Raw genomic sequence first — 21315 nt, 5'->3', positions numbered from 1 at the left:
AGAGATGCGTAATTATTCTGGAGCAGCCTCACCCATTCAACGAGATGAATTATCGGAGATTCGGGCGGAAGTGAAGACACTAAGAGGTGAAATTGGCAAGCTCTTGGATGTGGTCAATTCCTTGATGCAGCAGGGAGTGAACACTTTAGTTGTCGCTAAGGGAGCAGCATCTGGCAGGCACAACAGCATGTCTGTTAGCGACAAAAGGGAAGAAGTAGTATCTTTTCATGAAGGTAGTCATTTGACTAAATCAAAACAACACGCAAACGGACATTTTGATTACCTCTTCACCGGGAATTCCAAATGGACAAAAGCCAGCATCTAGACAGGCGCATGATATTGATTTACCGGTTGAAGGATTAACGGATAAAGCAAACAGTAGATTGGCGCCTACGGACTTCACATTTGACTTTTCTTTTACTAATACGGCTGAAGAAGTAAGGAGAACTGGTACCAGACCCAAAATGGGGAATTGCATAAAAACGTATGCGAATGCCACAGGCAATGTTCGGGAGCAAAAAGGTACTGTTACTGAAAGCACTCAGTTTAGAACAGTTAACAACAATACTAGAAAAAATCAAGAGTGCTTTCTAAAAGACTTTTTAGAATATGATTGTGCATTTGAAGCTAACAAGCAAAAAGGAAAAGTTAATGCTAATTTTAAATATAATGGGACATTAAAAGAAATCATATATGAATTTGGTAGAAAATTAAATGTTATCAATTCTATCAAACTAGACAATGCCTATCTATCTCATTGTATTAACTTGGGTATAGTACCTATGGGCCTTTGATTTTTAAGGTCCCCATGGGAATAGACTTAACTAAAGAAAATATTAATGAATTTAACCAACTTTTTGATAGTTTTGGCATTGAATACATGAGGAAACTTATGCAATTTAATGATGCCAAATTATGTTTACTATTAAGTGAAGTTGATCAGTTGAATGAAAATATTTTGTCTGATTTGATGTTTATGAATTGGGAGAAGTTATATCATAAACAATTTGAAAATGCTGAATACAAAACTCAGACCGCATTTGCAAGAAAAAGTAAAAAATTAGGTAGGGATAAGGAACAATATGAAGCGGGGATGGCATACAGATGGAAACAATCTTTTCAGTATACACAAGATAGACAGAGTAATAGGTTCATAGGTTCATAGGTTCATAGGTTTATACTAGGCTATCTGCCCTAAGGCATTTATAAGCCTAGCCAAATACTGTGCCCATTAGTTTGTTGTGCCTCTGTCCAGCAGTGACCCAGAGATGATTATCTCCCATCCACAGGTCTAGATTTCTCTTGAACAGAGTCAGCGAGGTGCTCTGCCTCACATGGACCTTTATTCCACAGCATAATTTATATCCTTGCTCTAGTGGTTTTGGTGGATTTGGATTTTTGAGGTGGAGCATGTCCATTAATTCCGGGTTGGACATGGCCTTGTATGTCAGGCACATGTCACCTCTGAGCAGGCGGGGTATGCACTGAATAGAGCTGGAGTTTCTTCAATCTGGCAGCATATGACAGATTTTGGAGTCCTTTATCCTTTTGGTGAGGAACTTTGGGGTCTCTCCAATTGCTGCAGATGTCGGGTGAGATACATCCATCATTGGTCTGATAAGTGAAGAGTACAGGGAACAATGACCTCACTAGATCTGGATGTGAATCCCTTCATGATCAGGTGGGCAATGTAGAAGGTCTTTCTAACCACTTTAGCAATGTGAGTGTCAAAAGAAAGGCCACTGTCAACCTGGGTCCCCAGGTCCCTGATAACCTCTTCTGTGCTTAGTGGATTGCCACCTATATGGTAGCTTATGACTATACATTTTTTGGCGTTTAACTTCAGGCCATGGCTCTGGCACCAGCTATCTGTTTCCGTGATTCCCTTCTGAAGGATATCAGTGTCCGATGCACTTTCCACTATGGCCCAGTTTGCAGTCATCTGCAAACTTTGTCACCATGTTGGCCTGTACTTCTGAGAGTAGATGCCAAACAATACCTGTGGGACACCACTTGTGACCGGCTTGGAGTCTGACACAGCGCCAGCAACTCTAACCCTGTGGGTTCTGTCCTTCATCTTGTGACATATGGGTTTACATTTAAGCTGGTAAGTTTTTCTACAATAAGGTCAAGGTAGGCTGTATGGACTGCCTTTCCTCATCAATGGCCTTGGTGACTATTTAAAGGCATGATCTTCCCTTGACAAAGCCAAACTGGGTCGGGTCCAATGTCTGCAAGTCCCCTATATCTTTGTTTATGAGCTCCATTATGATCCTCTCCATAGCTTTGCAGACTAGACTTGTTGGTTTAATTCCTCAGACACCATCCGGTCCCATTGATGCTGTGTTTTTAGCTTTAGAGAGCAGCAGTTTGCACTGAACCTGTCTGCCAGTATGTTGGCAATGTCTGTGGGTTCAGTGATGTTTGTATCATTTTGGACTAATTCTGAGCATATCTGTGAGTTTCCACCCAGGTTCCTAACATAGCTGAAAAAGGCCTTATGATTGTCCTTTGAATCCATTTTTTACTAATAATGATCATAAAGTTTGTTAATGGCTGGGGTCCACCAGACTGGTGTGGAAAGAGTCTTGGTTTTATTTGGGATTGCCTGATCCATGCAGTCCTGGAGGTGTTCATAGAAGGCATTTGTAAGGTGATAGTGATGGTAAGGAAAATTTTCAAGAGGTATACAACAGAGAGGGGCACAAAAAATGGACCAAGAACAACACATGGAGGAAGAAAGTATACAGGGACAATCAAGATTGGTAGATGGATTAGATACAGTTAAGGACACAGATAAAGTTGATTCTGGAATTGTCCACAAAGGTGTTATTAACAAGTTTAACAACTTTCAGATTTTTAATTATACTAATCTAACACTGAGTCCTGCCCATTTCAGCCTTTTGTCCAAAGGTATGAAATATATTCCAACTCCATCTTTTAGAGTAGTAGACACTATTTGTGAAATTAAGAAATACATAAGAAAGTTAAATTTGGCTATAATGTTTAAAGACAATAAAACTACAGGAATTTTGATAATTCTTTAAAGAAAAAGAGTAGCTTTATGCCTACAATGAATCCTGATATCCACAGATATGAAAAACTAGTCACACATGATATATACAAAATCAAAAGGAATTTGAATAAAGTAAAGAACAATCTAATTGACGATGAAATGAGAGTACTTATGGATTTGAGGAAGAATGATAATGTAAGAATTATGAAGCCCAATAAAGGCGGGGGAATTGTGGTATATGACCAAATGGATTACAACAGTAAAATATTTGAGATATTGCATGATACAGAGAAGTATGAGATCATATCTCTAAATGAATTAGATATAGCATATAGAAAGATTGATTATTATGTTGAAGAATTTTTATTGGATAATGTGATTAGTGAGGAAATATACAATTTCATTAAGGTTGAATATCCCACATTAGCAACAATGGTTGGAATACCCAAAGTCCACAAAAACCTACTGGACCCCCCGTTTAGGCCTATAATATCGGGCAGTAAATCAAAAACTTTCCCAATGGGAGTACTAATAGACTCGTTATTGAAACATGTTTATAATAATGTGCAACATATGGTGAAGGATTCATGGGAATTTTTAAAGAACTTTCCCATTACTTTAACATCTAAACATTTGATTTTTGCGTCTATAGATGTTATAGATCTATTCATGTGTATACCAAAGGTAGAAGGTCTAGAGGCATTTTTCAATAGTATGTATAGACATAGTGATCTGACAAAGGAAAAAACTCGTTCAGTGTATGACTTAATGTCTATTGTTTTAGAATACAACTTCATATACTATGAAGGCGAGATTTTTAAACAGACCAGTGGCGTAGCAATGGGGGCAGCTTGTGCCCCCATATACGCCAACATGGTTATGTTGGATTGGGAGGAGAACAACATACTTCAAAGTGAATATATGAGGTTCATAAAATATTACTCGCGTTTCCTGGACGACATATATATCATATGGGAAGGAAGTCAGGAAATGTTCGATGGATTTTTAAGGTACTTAAACCAGAGTAATAGTTTTTTGAAATTTACATCTAATAGTAATGAATATGGGGTACCTCATTTAGACACCTTAGTGACAAGGAGAGATGACAATTTTCATTCTAGAATTTATAGGAAGGATACCTTCACAAATTCATATTTAGATTATGAAAGTTGTCATCCAACAAAAACTAAGATTAATATATTTAAAGGCCAATGCATTAGAGTTATGAGAATGACCACATCCCCTGAAGAAGTTATATATGAAATACAGTTTATTATTTCTTTATTTACTGACAGGGGTTATAGTGTTAAAATGATGAAAAAGATCAGTACAGAACTTATGCAAAGATGGGGTACTAATATATTTCCATTATTAGGAATTAAACATAAGGAATTGTCAGCTATTAATACAGATGAAAAAGAAAAAACTTCTAACAACTGTTTAGGTAGAGCATGTATAGTGGAATATAGTCCTTATAGTAATGAAGTAAAATACATTTTAAATAAATATTGGCATACCGTACTAATTAATGATGAAATGATAGAAATATTGGGTATAAAACCGACTTTTGTATATAAAATGGCATCAAATTTAAAGAACATATTAGAAAAAGACAAATGTGAAGAGAAATCTATGAGTAGTGATAAAAACAAAAACATATGTACTAGGAGATGTGGTAGTTGCAACCAGTGTAGCTTTGTGTTAGAAGACACTGAGTTAAAACTGTTGAACTACAACAGAACAAAAAATTTCTTTAAAAAGGGTAACTGTAACAGCAGATTCTTAGTATATATGGCAAAATGTATTATGTGTCCGTCATACTACATAGGTAAAACTGAGCAGAAATTTAGGAAGAGAATTTATGCACATTTATATTGCATTAAGAAAAGAGATGAAAAAAATGCTTTAGCAAAGCACGTTATTAACAAAGGAATTCAACACCAATTTAGATTTGGTATTTTAGAGGTAGTTACACCTAACCCCAGGGGGGGCAACATAAAAAATTTATTGTCATATAGGGAAAGCTATTGGCAAATATTAACAGATGCTACTACCCCTCCGGGTTTAAATGAGAGTATATCTATGAAAAGTATATTAGAACATTCATAATATATTGTGTAACATTAACATTAGATTTCATAGCATTTTTAACTTTTTATGTGTTTTAGAAGTTGTTTGTTAGGATTTATGATGTGTTTTAATGAATAGACTGACATAGTTCTTTGGATGTATTTAGTGCATATCACTTTAATTTTATATAGTATCAATTCTTGTCGCCAAAATTAAAATATATAAACTACAGAATTTATTCAAGAGATGTTCTGATGAAGCCTACGTTGTTAGTAGGTGAAAGCGCTTAATCATACAACGTGTTTTTGTGCAATAAATATTCGTGCTTTTTGGATTATCAGCTTTGTTTTTTCAGTGATTTCAAGGAAGATACCACAGTTGTTTACGCATCATTGGCATTTTTGCAGCAGTTTTATACACCATTTGTTAAGGTATATTCACAAAAATAACTGCATGAGGGTTACCCACTTAAAAGATCTAAATCTGTTCTCTGACATGAATAAATCATGCTGGAGAGACAGATATGTGTGCCAAAGATTGCCACTCCTCTGAAATAGGCTTCCTATTTATGTGAAGCAGAGCCCTTCCCTGACCATCTTTAAGTACAATCTGGAAAATGGATAGGAAATTGCAAATTCACTCTTGGGGTGGCACCCATGTCCCTTATGGATAGAGGCAGTCTATAAAATTAGTCAAAATCCCACTTGCTGACCCTTATTACCTTTCTCCTAGGGATAGAATATTTGGTATAATCTAGGTAAAACTGGATAGGCTTGTAAGTGCTCTTGAACCATTAGCTTAGTAATCTTCTATGAACCTATAAGTATATATTTCTGCAGTGTGTAAAACACACTCAGAGACAGTCCATGATCTTAAGCACACATTGTTATTTCAATTTCATAGTGCTGAAAACATGTATTACATACCACAACAGCATGGCATTCTTTTACAGAATTGCAGTGTTGCCAATATTCTGCTAGCAATCTCAGTATAAAATGTACCTCTTTTTCTGTTTCAGAAATACATAATTGTATTTTTAGGACAATATGGCAATTATTCCTAAGATCCATTATTTGAGTAAGATACTGGAAAAGTTTATATTCAGAAATCAAATGCTGAGCTGGCTTTCTAGTGAACGTACCAACTCTGGCAATGGCTCACATTTCTCTAAAATATCAGACATGCTACTTCCACAATGTGGATTTTTCTAAAACATCAAGGTCACGTCCAACTGATTGCAATGGTTTAACATCACTGTGTCTTCTTTCTGTGCAATGACAAACTTTCTGTGGATGCTTTTTCCATTTATTCTGGTTCTCAGATGATCATTTTGCCTTTTATAAATCATATCCATGCCAGTCCCTTCATCACAAAATAAGACTCAGTGTATCTGCTTAGTAATCACATCAGGGATCCACTTACAACCTCCCTCAGATTTTGAAGGGATAGTGAATCTAATTGTCATGTTGAAATTTTGGAAAATAATGTGTCTGTCTCATAGGAACACATAAAGTCCATTTGATCAGGTCAAGCCTTGTTCTGACTCATCAATTCTGGAATAGCTGCTGATGTTTGATGACTTATATAGTTAGGAATGCCCTGTGCTGCAACAGCAGTAAAGGAACATTATTGTCCATGCCCAGCAATTGAACTGATCATTTAGTCCTCAAAAACATTTTTATTTTGTTTTCATTAGAAACATATGCAAATGTACATATAACAAATACAATAATACAATAACAAAACCATTTACAATATTTACATTCATCCATGATAAACAATCATTTTATCCATGAGAATTCATCCATATTTGTTCAAAAGGTTTTCCAATTTTTGCCATGGTATTTTTATGAGTAATGTTGTGAGTTCTATAACAAATGGTTTGCAGTTCTTTTTTACAAACAGCTTTTGCTAAATTAATAAAATCTTTAAACATCAAATATTGTTTACTTTACCAGTTCAAAGTAGTAGCATTTCTGGCAATTGCAAGAATTGACCAGAGTAACTGAATCTGAGATTTAGGTATTACATTAGGTATAGGAACATTGAATAGGATTAGTGAGTTAGAAATATGACCGTTATCAGACCATAAAGCATTTACAAAATATCTGAAGTCTTTCCAGTATTGAACAACATTTCTACATTCATATATAGAAACTCCTCTTCATAAGTATTCATGTATACAATCTCCAGTATAATGAAGAAGACGTACCATCCATAGAATTCAATAACAATTTTTTGGATTCATCAGATATTTGTTCTCCATTAATCTTTACATAGTAATTTCAAAAATCTAAGTCAAACTTTTGAGTGTCTTCTCTTAGTATCTTATAGATAGGTGAGATACTTCATTTTTGATTATCTGTCTTTTCAAGATACCTAATAAAAAGCTGGATCAAACTAGGTATAGATTCAGTCTCTAAGTTGATTGATACTCTCATTTTGTTTTCTATAAAGTGCCGTAATGAGTGTATAAACAACCAGCTGCTATGACTATTATCAAAACTACATGAAAGAGTTTAGTGATTTAATACTCTTATATTCAATAAATTGATGCCAGAATATCAAGTTATTTTCCTTAAATTTTTGCATTGCATTGATATTGAAAGAATCTAGGCAATCAAGGGAGTATGCTATAGGGAATATAAGAAATAAAAATTGTTTAATGTTGTAATTACAATCAATTATATTTTTACATTTATTAAATATTTGATTAGGGCGGCCACGGTGGTGCAGTGGTTTGCATTGTCACCTCACAGCAAGAGGTTCTCTGGTTCAATCCTCGGCTGGGGTGCCTTCTGTGTGGAGTCTGCATGCCGTCCCTGTGGTCATGTGTTTTTCCTCCGGGTGCTCCGGTTTCCTCCCAAAGACATGCTGCAGGTGGATTGGACACTCTAAATTGGCCCTAGGTGTGAGTGCGTGTGTGTGTGTGTGTGTGTGTGTGTGTGTGTGTGTGTGTGTGTGTGTGTGTGTGTGCCTTCTGTGAAAGGTTGGGTGCTGGGCTGGCAACTTGACACTGTAAAACTCCACTGCCAATCATGAGCAGACAGGTGATCTGCTGTGGTGACCCCTAACCGGGAAAAGCCTAAGGAAGATTAAATATTTGATTAATGCCATAAGTAAAATGACCAAACTTCTTATTAAATAAACAAAATTCATGTAAAAGCCAAAGAACTCTACTTATTCCATATTGTTTCTTAAATTGATTTTCTGTAGTTCTAACATCAGTTATATGAATCTCATGTGATGTTTTCCAGCCAGATATATAGGTAGGTGTGATCCAATGTAATATTACATTAATTATAACTGATTTGGAATAACGATCTAAGCTAGGGAATGCTATCCTATTACTGTTCCAACCTCTAATGTGCCATTTATATGCAATCCTAAGTTTTAAGGGGAACCATAAATATTTAAATAGCATGAAATCTAATTTTTTAAATAAGTGTTTGGGAGAGAGTAGTATCAATGACTGTATATAAGACAAAATTTTAGGTAATATTATCATTTTAATTAAAGAGAGCCTATCCTCTATTGTGAACATTTTATTCCATCTTTTGATTAGTTTACTAATGGTGGTTATTAAATTATTGTAGTTTAGTTTAACAGACTCTTTCCATGTACTATTTTTACTGACACCCAAATATTCTAATACATCATTCTCCCAAATAAACAGGTTGTTCTCTCTTAGGTTTTTGTTGATCTTTTTGTTAATTAGTAATGTTTTGGATTTTTTATGATTAAATTTAAGCCCTGAAATTCTTTCATACTTGCTTAAGGTATTTATAACATCATGCAAAGAACCATCAATATCACCCAATGTTAACATATCATCTGCAAATAATTGTATCTTAGGACAATAGTCCTTACTAATTTGAAAGCCTTTTATATTTTGCTTGTTTCTGATATATGTAGCAAAAGGTTCTATTGAAAGAGCAAACAATAATGGTGACAAAGGACAACCTTGTCTAGTTCCCTTGAGGATTTCTAGTGGTGAGGATAAACATGATCTGATTTTCACATAAGCTTGTGCCGCACTATAAATTTTCATTAATAAGTTGAGAAAATCTGAGAAGAATTCAAAACCAATCAGAATTCTTTGTAGATAAGACCAACTAATAGAATCAAAAGCCTTTTCTATGTCTAGGCTGATAATAGTTAGTTTTTTTTTGTATTTGCATGCTATGCCTATTAACGATAGTAATTTAATAATGTTATCTTGCACTTTTCTATGAAGAATGAACCCTGTCTGATCATTATGTATTAGATTAGGTAATATTTTCTTTATCCTATTAGCTAATATTGTCATGAAAATTTTATAATCAGTGCTTAGTAACAAAATTGGCCTTTATGAATCATAAGATTTGTGGTCCTTACCTTGTTTTAATATGGGGGGAGATATTTGAATATTTTCACAATGGGGGTGTTATACATTTTTGCTTAACGACAGTAAAGACACTCATCATTTTCTTTATTATATAGTCAGGAAAAATCTTATATAGTTCAGAAATTATTCCATCCAGACCTGGAGCTTTATTATTTTTTAAATTTTGTATTTGCTCTTTCACTTCTGTTAGTGTTATTTGTTTATTTAATATGTTATTTTGTTGCATTGACACCTTAGTAGTTATATTTTCTTGAATAAAAATATTTATTACATTATCTGTCTCCAAAAGTGGTGTGTTATTATTTATATCTTTATAGTAGTTTTTGAACACTTTTAATATGATCATTAAGTTAGATGTACTCTTAACTGAACCATCACTTTTATATTTAATCTCATTAATAAGATTGTGATTGTTTATTTTTTTGGATCTTACTGCTATTTTATGTAGATATTTGGGATTTACAGCATAAGATTATAATTTCATTTTTTCCAGGTTTATGGCTTCCTTATGATTCAGAACTTCTAAGTATTTTTAATTTAACTTAGTAATTTTGTTATGTGCTACTTTGTGATTTGGTTTTGCATCCATTTTTATCTTGCCTATGTTTTTTGTAAGTCTAAAAGTTTGTTGTCCCACTCTCTCCTTTTTTAAGGTACCAAGATTTTATTGTACCATATATATAAACTTTAAAGGTGTCCCATAGTATAGTATCAGTCACTTCACCATTATCATTTCTTTCCATAAACATGTATATTTCTTTCATTATCCATTCCCTAAAGTCTTTTAACTTAGTTATGTAAGCAGGAATTCTCTGTAGAAATCTTAAATCATCTGTATGTGTAGTTAATGTAAAGTTTATAGCATTATGGTCCGAAAGTGGACATGCCATTATAGATACGTCACTTATTTTAGACTATATATTATTTGATACAAAGACTTTATCAATGTTTGTTTGTGTACCAAACTGATATGAATAGTGAGTATAGAATAAGGAATAATATTCTCTTAGACCATGTATATCCTTGAGGTTCATCTGGTTTGTAAAGTCATTTAACTTCTTGGCTTGAGATGTTAGTTTTATTTTACCATTTTTAGAAGTATCATTGCCTCTTAACAGGCAGTTAAAATCACTTGTTGCTATAATTTCCCCTTTTGCATTTAAAGTAATCAGGTCCAGATATTTGTCAACATATTTAGTACTCAGTCCTGGTATCATGTATGTATTAATCAAAGTATAATAATTCCTACTGATTTCCAAAATAACCATGTTTAGCATTCCATCTTTATCTGAAATTGTATCTATAATTCTTGGCATGGTATTTTTCCATAGAATAAGAGTGCCCCTTCTCTTAGACTTAAAACATGAATTAGCCAGAATGGTATAGCCATTGAATGAGTATTTTTGTAGATCTTTTTTTAATAGATGGGTTTCCTGTAAAAAGATGATCTGGGCTTTATACATTTTTATATATTTAAGCAAACCAGCTCTTTTGACATTATTGTTCAAACCATTAATATTTAATGATAAACATTTACAAGCCATTGACTATAATGTGTATGTTATTACTAACTGAAAGACCTTTCTTCCATGTTGACTTGCAATCTACTGAAAACTTGCTTATGGATGAATAACGTGTATTAAGAACTACTTTCAAAAACCCAAAACTAATTACAAACACATGCATGAAACATATGCCAGGATTCAGCAAGCAGTTGTGCAGGAATAAGTTATTCCTGTATGGCAGGGACTGTGCCTGTGCAACACAGCAGCATGCCATGCATATGTATGAAGGCACGCTGCCATGCTGTAAAATGGACACAGTTCTGTGTACGAGTGCATGGGGTGTATCTGAGAGCAGAGTTCTCACAATATATATGCCCCCTGCACTCCAGAATTGCTGTTTGGCAATTTCAAATGAGCAAGAACACTTGTAACACCTCCAACCCATCAGGGTAAGAAATCTGGACAAAGCCATAAGGGACAATCATCCTCACCAAGCCATAAAGTTGCTAGAGTAACAGGTTTAGCATAAGCACATAATGCACCCCTCCCAACCCGTCAAAGTAAGGAATCTGGACAAAGCCATAAGGCACAATCATCCCTAAAAGCAGATAGTTGATAGAATAACAGGTTCAGCATTAGTAGGGATATTCTGAAGGGTACAAATAAAAAAACACAACAAATACATTTTTTTTAAAAGTACGATAAAGTTTAAGCATAGCTGCGTGGGTGTGCACATTGCTTAGCTATGCTTTGTCCAGCTTAAACAGCACAAGAAGTTCATAGGTTCATAGGTTCATAGGTGTGTACTAGGCTAATGGCCCTGGTGCCTTTACAAGCCTAGCCCATAGAAGTGCCCTGGCATCATGCCACCCGACATTAGTCCTCAGTCCCTCTATCAAGTAGAGCCACTGGAGTGATCTATGTGCATGTGTGAAGCATTAATCCAATTGTATTAGAAAACTGAATATAGATTAATAAACATTTTCAGACACTAATAAAGGTTTTCATATATGGAGCTACAGAAACAACTCAGATTCATTATAAGTAACTTACTATTCTGACATGCAAACTCTGCCCTTCACTCAGCACAAGTTGTGGTATGGTTTGTTTCAAAAAAGTGCACGTTTCCATGAATGTCCCATTTGTAGCCTCTGTCAAAGTTACAAACTTATACAGCAGATATGTGTTCAGTAGTGGGGGCTGAGCGCACATCACCAAACATTGTTAAACCAGAGGGGGAAGGGCAGAGGGGGAAGGGGCACCCATCCTTACTGCGCTCCTCTAACACACCAATGCTCTGACTAGTGTTGATCGTTAAACTACAAATTCCACCCCAATGATATTCAAAACCTGCCACTCTTTTGTTTAGCATCAACCCCTCACAAATATTAGATGTGCATCAATTTTTCAGGAACTATCCTTTGGCCAATGCAACTAACCAGGTCACTTAAATAGCAAGAGACATCCAACTTAAGCAGTGCTGCAATAGTGTAGTGGTTAGAGCGTACACTTTGCAAACAGTCATTCCTGGTCCAATCCCCCTGTAACTATTTATATAATTCGCATTTTACATGTGAAAGCAGTACATAAACATTTTTTTATAATTAACTATGAAACAACATATATTTGTTAACCAGAGTACTGTAATAGGTCCAGATGTGAGGTGTCAGTGTAATAAAGTTGTGAAACCCCTATATAAACACAAGTGCCCCATACAGTATAGTCATACATGAATAAATGTAATGAAAGCATGTTGGGGGTTGTCAGGGACAATAAACAGATTTCCAATATGTAATGAATGATGAATGAATCCCATACAACAGATAATCTACAAAATAAAAAATAAGCAATGCTAAGCACTGCACAGCTCTGCTTACCAGATATAACATTGTGTAAATATGACTGCTAAGCAATGAGTAGCCCAGCTAAGTGGATTTGCCCATTGGTAAGCAATGCTGAACCTGCCCCTTTAAGCACTGCCAACTTTAGCTAAGCAGGTTTGCCTGTAGCTTAGCTTAGCTCAGCATATTCAAAACCATCCAATCATGGCAAAAGGTGGGAAATTGGCCATATTTAAACCCCACAGGCAGGAATATAGCTCATAACTGATTGCGGCTTCCCACTGTAAGCAGTATGGCAGGTGCTGGTGAGGCCACGCGCTTCTGGGCGCAGCACTTGGGCATACAAGAGTCCAAGGTCATGGTAGGACTCCTGGCAAATAACCATGATAAACCAACACAGCAACAACGTAACATCCACAAATTGTTCTGGTACTGGATGGCAATGCACAATAATTCCTCGGCTTGAACAGTAAAAACAATTTATTGTGAGCCAGAAATAAAGGAAATAATTGATAAACTCCACCAACACATGCAGTTCATACAGTTATGCGCTTTCATCTGACTAATGCAGACTTCGTCAAAACTACCACAGGTGGTTCTGCATCAATTAAATATACTTTTAGGCACCAAACAACATTCCCATTTAAAACTTTAAAGGTATATCCATTTAATTCATTCATATGAATGAAAATAAAAGTGAAAATACATGACTTAGACTGTCCCTATTGTTGCTACAAATACTTACAACAAATACTTTTGTACAGAAACATTTATAAAAACATCCATACATATATGTTGTATTAAAATATGAATATGAATAAAATATACAATATGATAACATATAAATAATACATCTCATTATTAATAAAATAACCATAATGAACCCTAAAAAATCATAATGAACCCTAAAAAATCATGGGGGTTGAATATTAACCACCTATTAAGCAAAAGGAACTAAGCCAAACACAAAAATGGTTTGATGCTTATATAGTCATTAATACCTGGGAGCCTGGTGGCATCAGTGAGTATCTGCCATTTGCTCTCTTTCATAGCTAATAGGGCTTTAACATTCCCACCATATGCTGTAATACCAACCTGATCTGTAATAGCAAATTTAAAATGATGCGTGTCCCCACTTTTTAATACATGTCTATAAAGGGCATTCTTCTTATCTTTCATCCTAATACAATAAAGATGGTCATAAATACGTTGTCTCAGCTGTCTCTCTGTTTTTCCTATGTAAAACTCTGAACATGTGTCACATGTTGCTATATAGACAATGAATTTAGTATTGCAATTACCTGCCCTACATCATACATATGTCTTATTGAAATTATTCAATTTAAAACCCGCTATTTCATTGACAGTACTACACTGATTACATGCTCCACATTTGCTGGTTCCTTTTGTCGTCACCTTTGTTTCATGTGTTTTAGATTCCAAAATCCTTTTAAGGTTGAAACCTGTCTTATAAACAAATTTAGGATGGGTACCTAAAACCTGAGCTAAGTTGTCGTCCATTGTTATCAAGTTCCAATGTTGCCTTATAATGTTCTCAATATACTGAACTACTGGAGAATACATTAGCACACAAACCCTATGAGTATGGTCCACTGTTGCTTTATTCACCTGTGATGGAACTTCATGTATTAGGTGACCTAATAGGGGTACGTACTTTTTACCCCAGGATTCAGGATATCCTCTTGCACTAAACATGGACTTAATAAAGTCTAATTCATTGACCATAATATCCCTAGTTGATGATATACGCGCTGCTCTAATGCACTGCCCCTTGAATACATTTTTAAATACATGCTTGGGGTGATTGCTACTAAACTTTAAATAATCATTGGAAAAAGTTTCCTTTCTATGTATATGTGATACAAACCCTCGATCTCCATGACTAATATAGGTATCTAAGTACGCTGTACCTCTTTCATTAATGTTTAATGTAAATTTTAAAAAATCTGTCGTATTGTTAATGTAATTAATAAAAGCATGCATCATTTCTACAGGGCCATTCCAAAGCACAAACAAATCATCTAAAAACCTCATATAATATGTTATATATTTATAAAATTCACAATTAAACAAGAATTCTGTTTCCCATTCAAGCGTGACAAGATTGGCAAATATGGGAGAACAAGATGCTCCCATAGCAACGCCTCTAGTTTGTCTAAAATATTAATTCTCGAAATAAATATAATTGTGGTCTAACACTAAACTCATCATATCAGCAATAAGACAAATTTCGTCCCAATCCATGTTTGAGTGTTTCCTCAAACTATTGCTGAAATAGTCTAGTCCTTTCTATTTAGGGATGCAAGAAAAAAGATCAATAACATCAATAGTGATGTAAATAAGATTCTCATTCCATAAATGTGACGTCAAATTGCCAAGAAACATCCAAGAGTCCTTGATTAAATGGGGTATATTGTTGTAAACTGGCTTAACCCATTTGTCAATAGCAACTCCCATAGGAAAATTTTTAGACTTACTTCCTAATATGATGGGTCTAAATGGAGGACATTCCAAATTTTTGTGGACCTTAGGGATTCATATAATAGTGGCTAATGTAGGGTAATCAACCTTCAGGAATTGGTAGACTTCACTAGTAATTCTTTGGTCAATCAGATATTCCTCTAGTACTAAATCTATTTGTCTGTATCCAATGTTTACCTCATTGAGGGAGATAGCTTCATAATTGCCAGATTGGTATAAAATATTGTATATTTCTTTGATGTAATCCATTTTGTTATATAACACAATCCCTCCCCCTTTGTCAGGTTTCGTAACCCTCACCTCATTGTTATTCACTAATTTATGGAAACAATCACGTTCTCCTTCAGTCAAATTATCGTTAATAACTGGTGCACTCTTCTTCTCAGACTTATACATTTTATAAAAACTATAGATATCCTGACTGACCATTTTTTCGAAACTTGCTACCACTGAAATACTACTAGGTATATATGTACTTTTTTTTAAGTGTACTCTGCTCACTAATATAACTTTCAGGTTCCTTTTGTTTAAACTGTATGGCTAGATTTAATCTCCGACAATATAATTTAAATTCTGTAATTACATCCACCAAGTTTAAATCCACAGTAGGTATGAATTTCATTCCTTTGGCAAATAACCTGTAAAATTTGTCAGAAATATCAACACTCGTGTAGTTAAACACCTTAAACCCTTTGTATGTGTTTGTAATATTGTCGACTCTAGTGATTGTTGTCTCACCTATATTGACATCCCTGGCTTGTCTCAATGCTATGTCACATTGTCCATGAACCAATTCCTTCAAATATGTTACAAAATCACCTGCGTCAATGCCTAAGTTGTTTATCTCTTTCTCCTGTTCCAGGGTGTGTATGAATTTTTCGGGGGGGGGGATCTGCCCCCTCGAAAATTTAAATCACAGTCTACCTGTCCATCCTCATTCCTATGGTATCTATCCTTTTCCACTTCCCTTTTGCCTTTAGGCCATATATATGCTCTATTGTTAGAATATTCATCCACGTCACAGGCTATTTTCCTACTTTTTCTATGATAAATGTTGGTAGCTTTCTGTTCAGCTAATACAAACTGTTTGGCATGCAGTTCAGTCCATTGGGGAAACAATTCATTACTGACTATTTCATGGTTAAGTTTATCAACTTCCTGTACCAACTGGGACAGTTTTTCATAATTTTTCTTAACTAACATACTCATATAACTATAACCAAAACTGTCAAACAATAAATTAAACTCCCCCATAGTATTTTGGTCCAAATCAACCCCCATAGGTATTTTAAAAAATCTAATAACTTTAGGAACAATTTTCATAGAAATACATTTAGTAAAATATGTATTTTCAATTTTCAAATTTTTAATAGACAATAACTTTTTTCCAAGCAAATATATCTTATCCTTAATTGAAGTGTTAAGTGCTTTTGTATGCTGCGCATCAGCATAATCTACCCCATAGCCATCATGTTTAGTAAATTCGTAGTTATCATTTAAAAAATGATCTAAATAATCATTGGCAGCTCCACTTTTAAATTTGTCCATTGCTCGAGTTCTACTTTTATTAATTTGATTGTAATTGCTGCCCATATTAATATTACTGCCTTTATTAATATTCGGACTCGAAATATTAATAATATGATCAGTACCTTTAGAATTATCAGTCTGAGCCCTCATAATTCCAGAATATGTTTTTAAAGTCATTGGGCGTTTGGAACGCGCCCCGAGCCTTTCAGCCTCATCTCGAGCGTGGAACAGGTTAAAATCAAATGTGAACTCATTCATAGAATTTTTACTAGTATTAAAGTCCTTACTATGGTTTAGTAAGCATTCATTAGATGAGCGATTCTCGTCAACAGCACATTTCCTTTGCCCATTCGGTAACTCAAACTTTTATTTTCATTCATATGAATGAATTCCTTTAAAGTTTTAAATGGGAACGTTGTTTGGTGCCTAAAAGTATATTTAATTGATGCAGAACCACCTGTGGTAGTTCTGACGAAGTCTACATTAGTCAGATGAAAGCGCTTAACTGTATGAACTGCATGTGTTGGTGGAGTTTATCAATTATTTCCTTTATTTCTGGCTCGCAATAAATTGTTTTTACTGTCCAAGCCGAGGAGATATTGTGCATTGCTATCCAGTACCAGAACAATTTGTGGATGTTACGTTGTTGCTGTGTTGGTTTACTTTAGTTGTATTTGGTATGGAAGGCATCAACGAGGATCCTCAGGTTTCATCAGACAGGGCGGAGATCTCAAAAATCCAGTTGGAGATTTTGGCGTTGAAGGAAGAGATGTCTCATTTAGTAGAACTAGTCGGGCGCACGTTCACAGCATTGAGTTCGGAAGAGGTGATTAAAACAACAGACCAGCAGCAGGAAATGCCATTGGGATGTGAACCATTTCCTGTAGGTAGCGTGGGGGTTATCACTCGAGCTGATACAAGCTCTCAGTTTGAGATAACGAATGGTCAAAGGAAATGTGCTGTTGACGAGAATCGTTCATCTAATGAACACTTACTAAACCATAGTAAGGACTTTAATACTAGTAAAAATTCTATGAATGAGTTCACATTTGATTTTAGCCTGTTCCACGCTCAAGATGAGGCTGAAAGACTCGGGGCGCGTTCCAAACGCCCAATGACTTTAAAAACATATTCTGGAATTACGAAGGCTCAGACTGATAATTCTAAAGGTACTGATCATATTATTAATATTTCGAGTCCGAATATTAATAAAGGCAGTAATATTAATATGGGCAGCAATTACAATCAAATTAATAAAAGTAGAACTCGAGCAATGGACAAATTTAAAAGTGGAGCTGCCAATGATTATTTAGATTGTTTTTTAAATGATAACTACGAATTTACTAAACATGATGGCTATGGGGTAGATTATGCTGATGGGCAGCATACAAAAGCACTTAATACTTCAATTAAGGATAAGATATATTTGCTTGGAAAAAAGTTATTGTCTATTAAAAATTTGAAAATTGAAAATGCATATTTTACTAAATGTATTTCTATGAAAATTGTTCCTAAAGGTATTAGATTTTTTAAAATACCTATGGGGGTTGATTTGGACCAAAATACTATGGGGGAGTTTAATTTATTGTTTGACAGTTTTGGTTATAGTTATATGAGTATGTTAGTTAAGAAAAATTATGAGAAACTGTCCCAGTTGGTACAGGAAGTTGACAAACTTAACCATGAAATAGTCAGTAATGAATTGTTTCCCCAATGGACTGAACTGCATGCCAAACAGTTTGTATTAGCTGAACAGAAAGCTACCAACATTTATCATAGAAAAAGTAGGAAAATAGCCCGTGACGTGGATGAATATTCTAACAATAGAGCATATATATGGCCTAAGGGCAAAAGGGAAGTGGAAAAGGATAGATACCATAGGAATGAGGATGGACAGGTAGACTGTGATTTAAATTTTCGAGGGGGCAGATTCCCCCCCCCGAAAACATTCATACACACCTTGGAACAGGAGAAAGAGATAAACAGCTTAGGCATTGACGCAGGTGATTCTGTAACATATTTGAATGAATTGGTTCATGGACAATGTGACATAGCATTGAGACAAGCCAGGGATGTCAATATAGGTGAGACAACAATCACTAGAGTCGACAATATTACAAACACATACAAAGGGTTTAAGGTGTTTAACTACACGAGTGTTGATATTTCTGACGAATTTTACAGGTTATTTGCCAAAGGAATGAAATTAATACCTACTGCGGATTTAAACTTGGTGGATATAATTACAGAATTTAAATTATATTGTTGGAGATTAAATCTAGCCATACAGTTTAAACAAAAGGAACCAGAAAGTTATATTAGTGAGCAGGGTACACTTAAAAAGAAAAGTACATATATGCCTAGTAGTAATTCCATGGAAGCAAGTTTCGAAAAAATGGTTAGTCAGGATATCTATAGTTTTTATAAAATGTATAAGTCTGAGAAGAAGAGTGCACCAGTTATTAACGATAATTTGACTGAAGGAGAACGTGATTGTTTACCTAAATTAGTGAATAACAATGAGATGAGGGTTATGAAACCCGACAAAAGGGGAGGGATTGTGTTATATAACAAAATGGATTACATCAAAGAAATATGCAATATTTTATACCAATCTGGCAATTATGAAGCTATCTCCCTCAATGAGGTAAACATTGGATACAGACAAATAGATTTAGTACTAGAGGAATACCTGATTGACCAAAGAATTACTAGTGAAGTCTACCAATTCCTGAAGGTTGATTACCCTACATTAGCCACTATTATAGGAATCCCTAAGGTCCACAAAAATTTGGAATGTCCTCCATTTAGACCCATCATATGAGGAAGTAAGTCTAAAACTTTTCCTTTGGGAGTTGCTATTGACAAATGAGTTAAGCCAGTTTACAACAATATACCCCATTTAATCAAGGACTCTTGGATGTTTCTTGGCAATTTGACGTCACATTTATGGAATGAGAATCTTATTTACATCACTATTGATGTTATTGATCTTTTTTCTTGCATCCCTAAAGAGAAAGGACTAGACTATTTCAGCAATAGTTTGAGGAAACACTCAAACATGGATTGGGACAAAATTTGTCTTATCGCTGATATGATGAGTTTAGTGTTAGACCACAATTATATTTATTTCGAGAATGAATATTTTAGACAAACTAGAGGTGTTGCTATGGGAGCATCTTGTGCTCCCATATTCGACAATCTTGTCATGCTTGAATGGGAAACAGAATTCTTGTTTAATTGTGAATTTTATAAATATATAACATATTATACGAGGTTTTTAGATTATTTGTTTGTGCTTTGGAATGGCCCTGTAGAAATGATACACCCTTTTATTAATTACATTAGCAATACGACAGATTTTTTAAAATTTACATTTAACATTAATGAAAGAGGTACAGCGTACTTAGATACCTATATTAGTCATAGAGATTGAGGGTTTGTATCACGTATACATAGAATGGAGACTTTTTCCAATGATTATTTAGAGTTTAATAGCAATCACCCCAAGCATGTATTTAAAAACGTATTCAAGGGGCAGTGCATTAGAGCAGCGCGTATGTCATCAACTAGGGATATTATGGTCAATGAATTAGACTTTATTAAGTCCATGTTTAGTGCAAGAGGATATCCTGAATCCTTACTAGATGATGTTGTTAGTTATGTTAGTAGGGAGTGGGGTAAAAAGTACGTACCCCTATTAGGTCACCTAATACATGAAGTTCCACCACAGGTGAATAAAGCAACAGTGGACCATACTCATAGGGTTTGTATGCTAATGTATTCTCCAGTAGTTCAGTATATTGAGAACATTATAAGGCAACATTGGAACTTGATAATGGACGACAACTTAGCTCAGGTTTTAGGTACCTATCATAAATTTATTTATAAGACAGGTTTCAACCTTAAAAGGATTTTGGAATCTAAAACACATGAAACAAAGGTGACGGCTAAAGGAACCAGCAAATGTGGAGCATGTAATCAGTGTAGTACTGTCAATGAAATAGCGGGTTTTAAATTGGATAATTTCAATAAGACATATGTACGATGTAGGGCAGGTAATTGCAATACTAAATACGTTGTCTATATAGCAACATGTGACACATGTTCAGCGTTTTACATAGGAAAAACAGAGAGACAGCTGAGACGACATATTTATGACCATCTTTATTGTATTAGGACCAAAGATAAGAAGAATGCCCTTTATAGACATGTATTAAAAAGTGGGGACACGCATCATTTTAAATTTGCTATTATAGATCAGGTTTGTATTACAGCATATAGTGGGAATGTTAAAGCCCTATTAGCTATGAAAGAGAGCAAATGGCAGATACTCACTGATGCCACCAGGCTCCCAGGTATTAATGACTATATAAGCATCAAACCATTTTTGTGTTTGGCTTAGTTCCTTTTGCTTAATAGGTGGTTAATATTCAACCCCCATGATTTTTTAGGGTTCATTAT

This window comes from Protopterus annectens, chromosome 12.part0, assembly GCF_019279795.1.
Source record: "Protopterus annectens isolate FY-2018-M chromosome 12.part0, PAN1.0, whole genome shotgun sequence".
Classification (NCBI taxonomy): Eukaryota; Metazoa; Chordata; order Ceratodontiformes; family Protopteridae; genus Protopterus; species Protopterus annectens.
Note: the sequence above shows the minus strand (reverse complement) of the source record.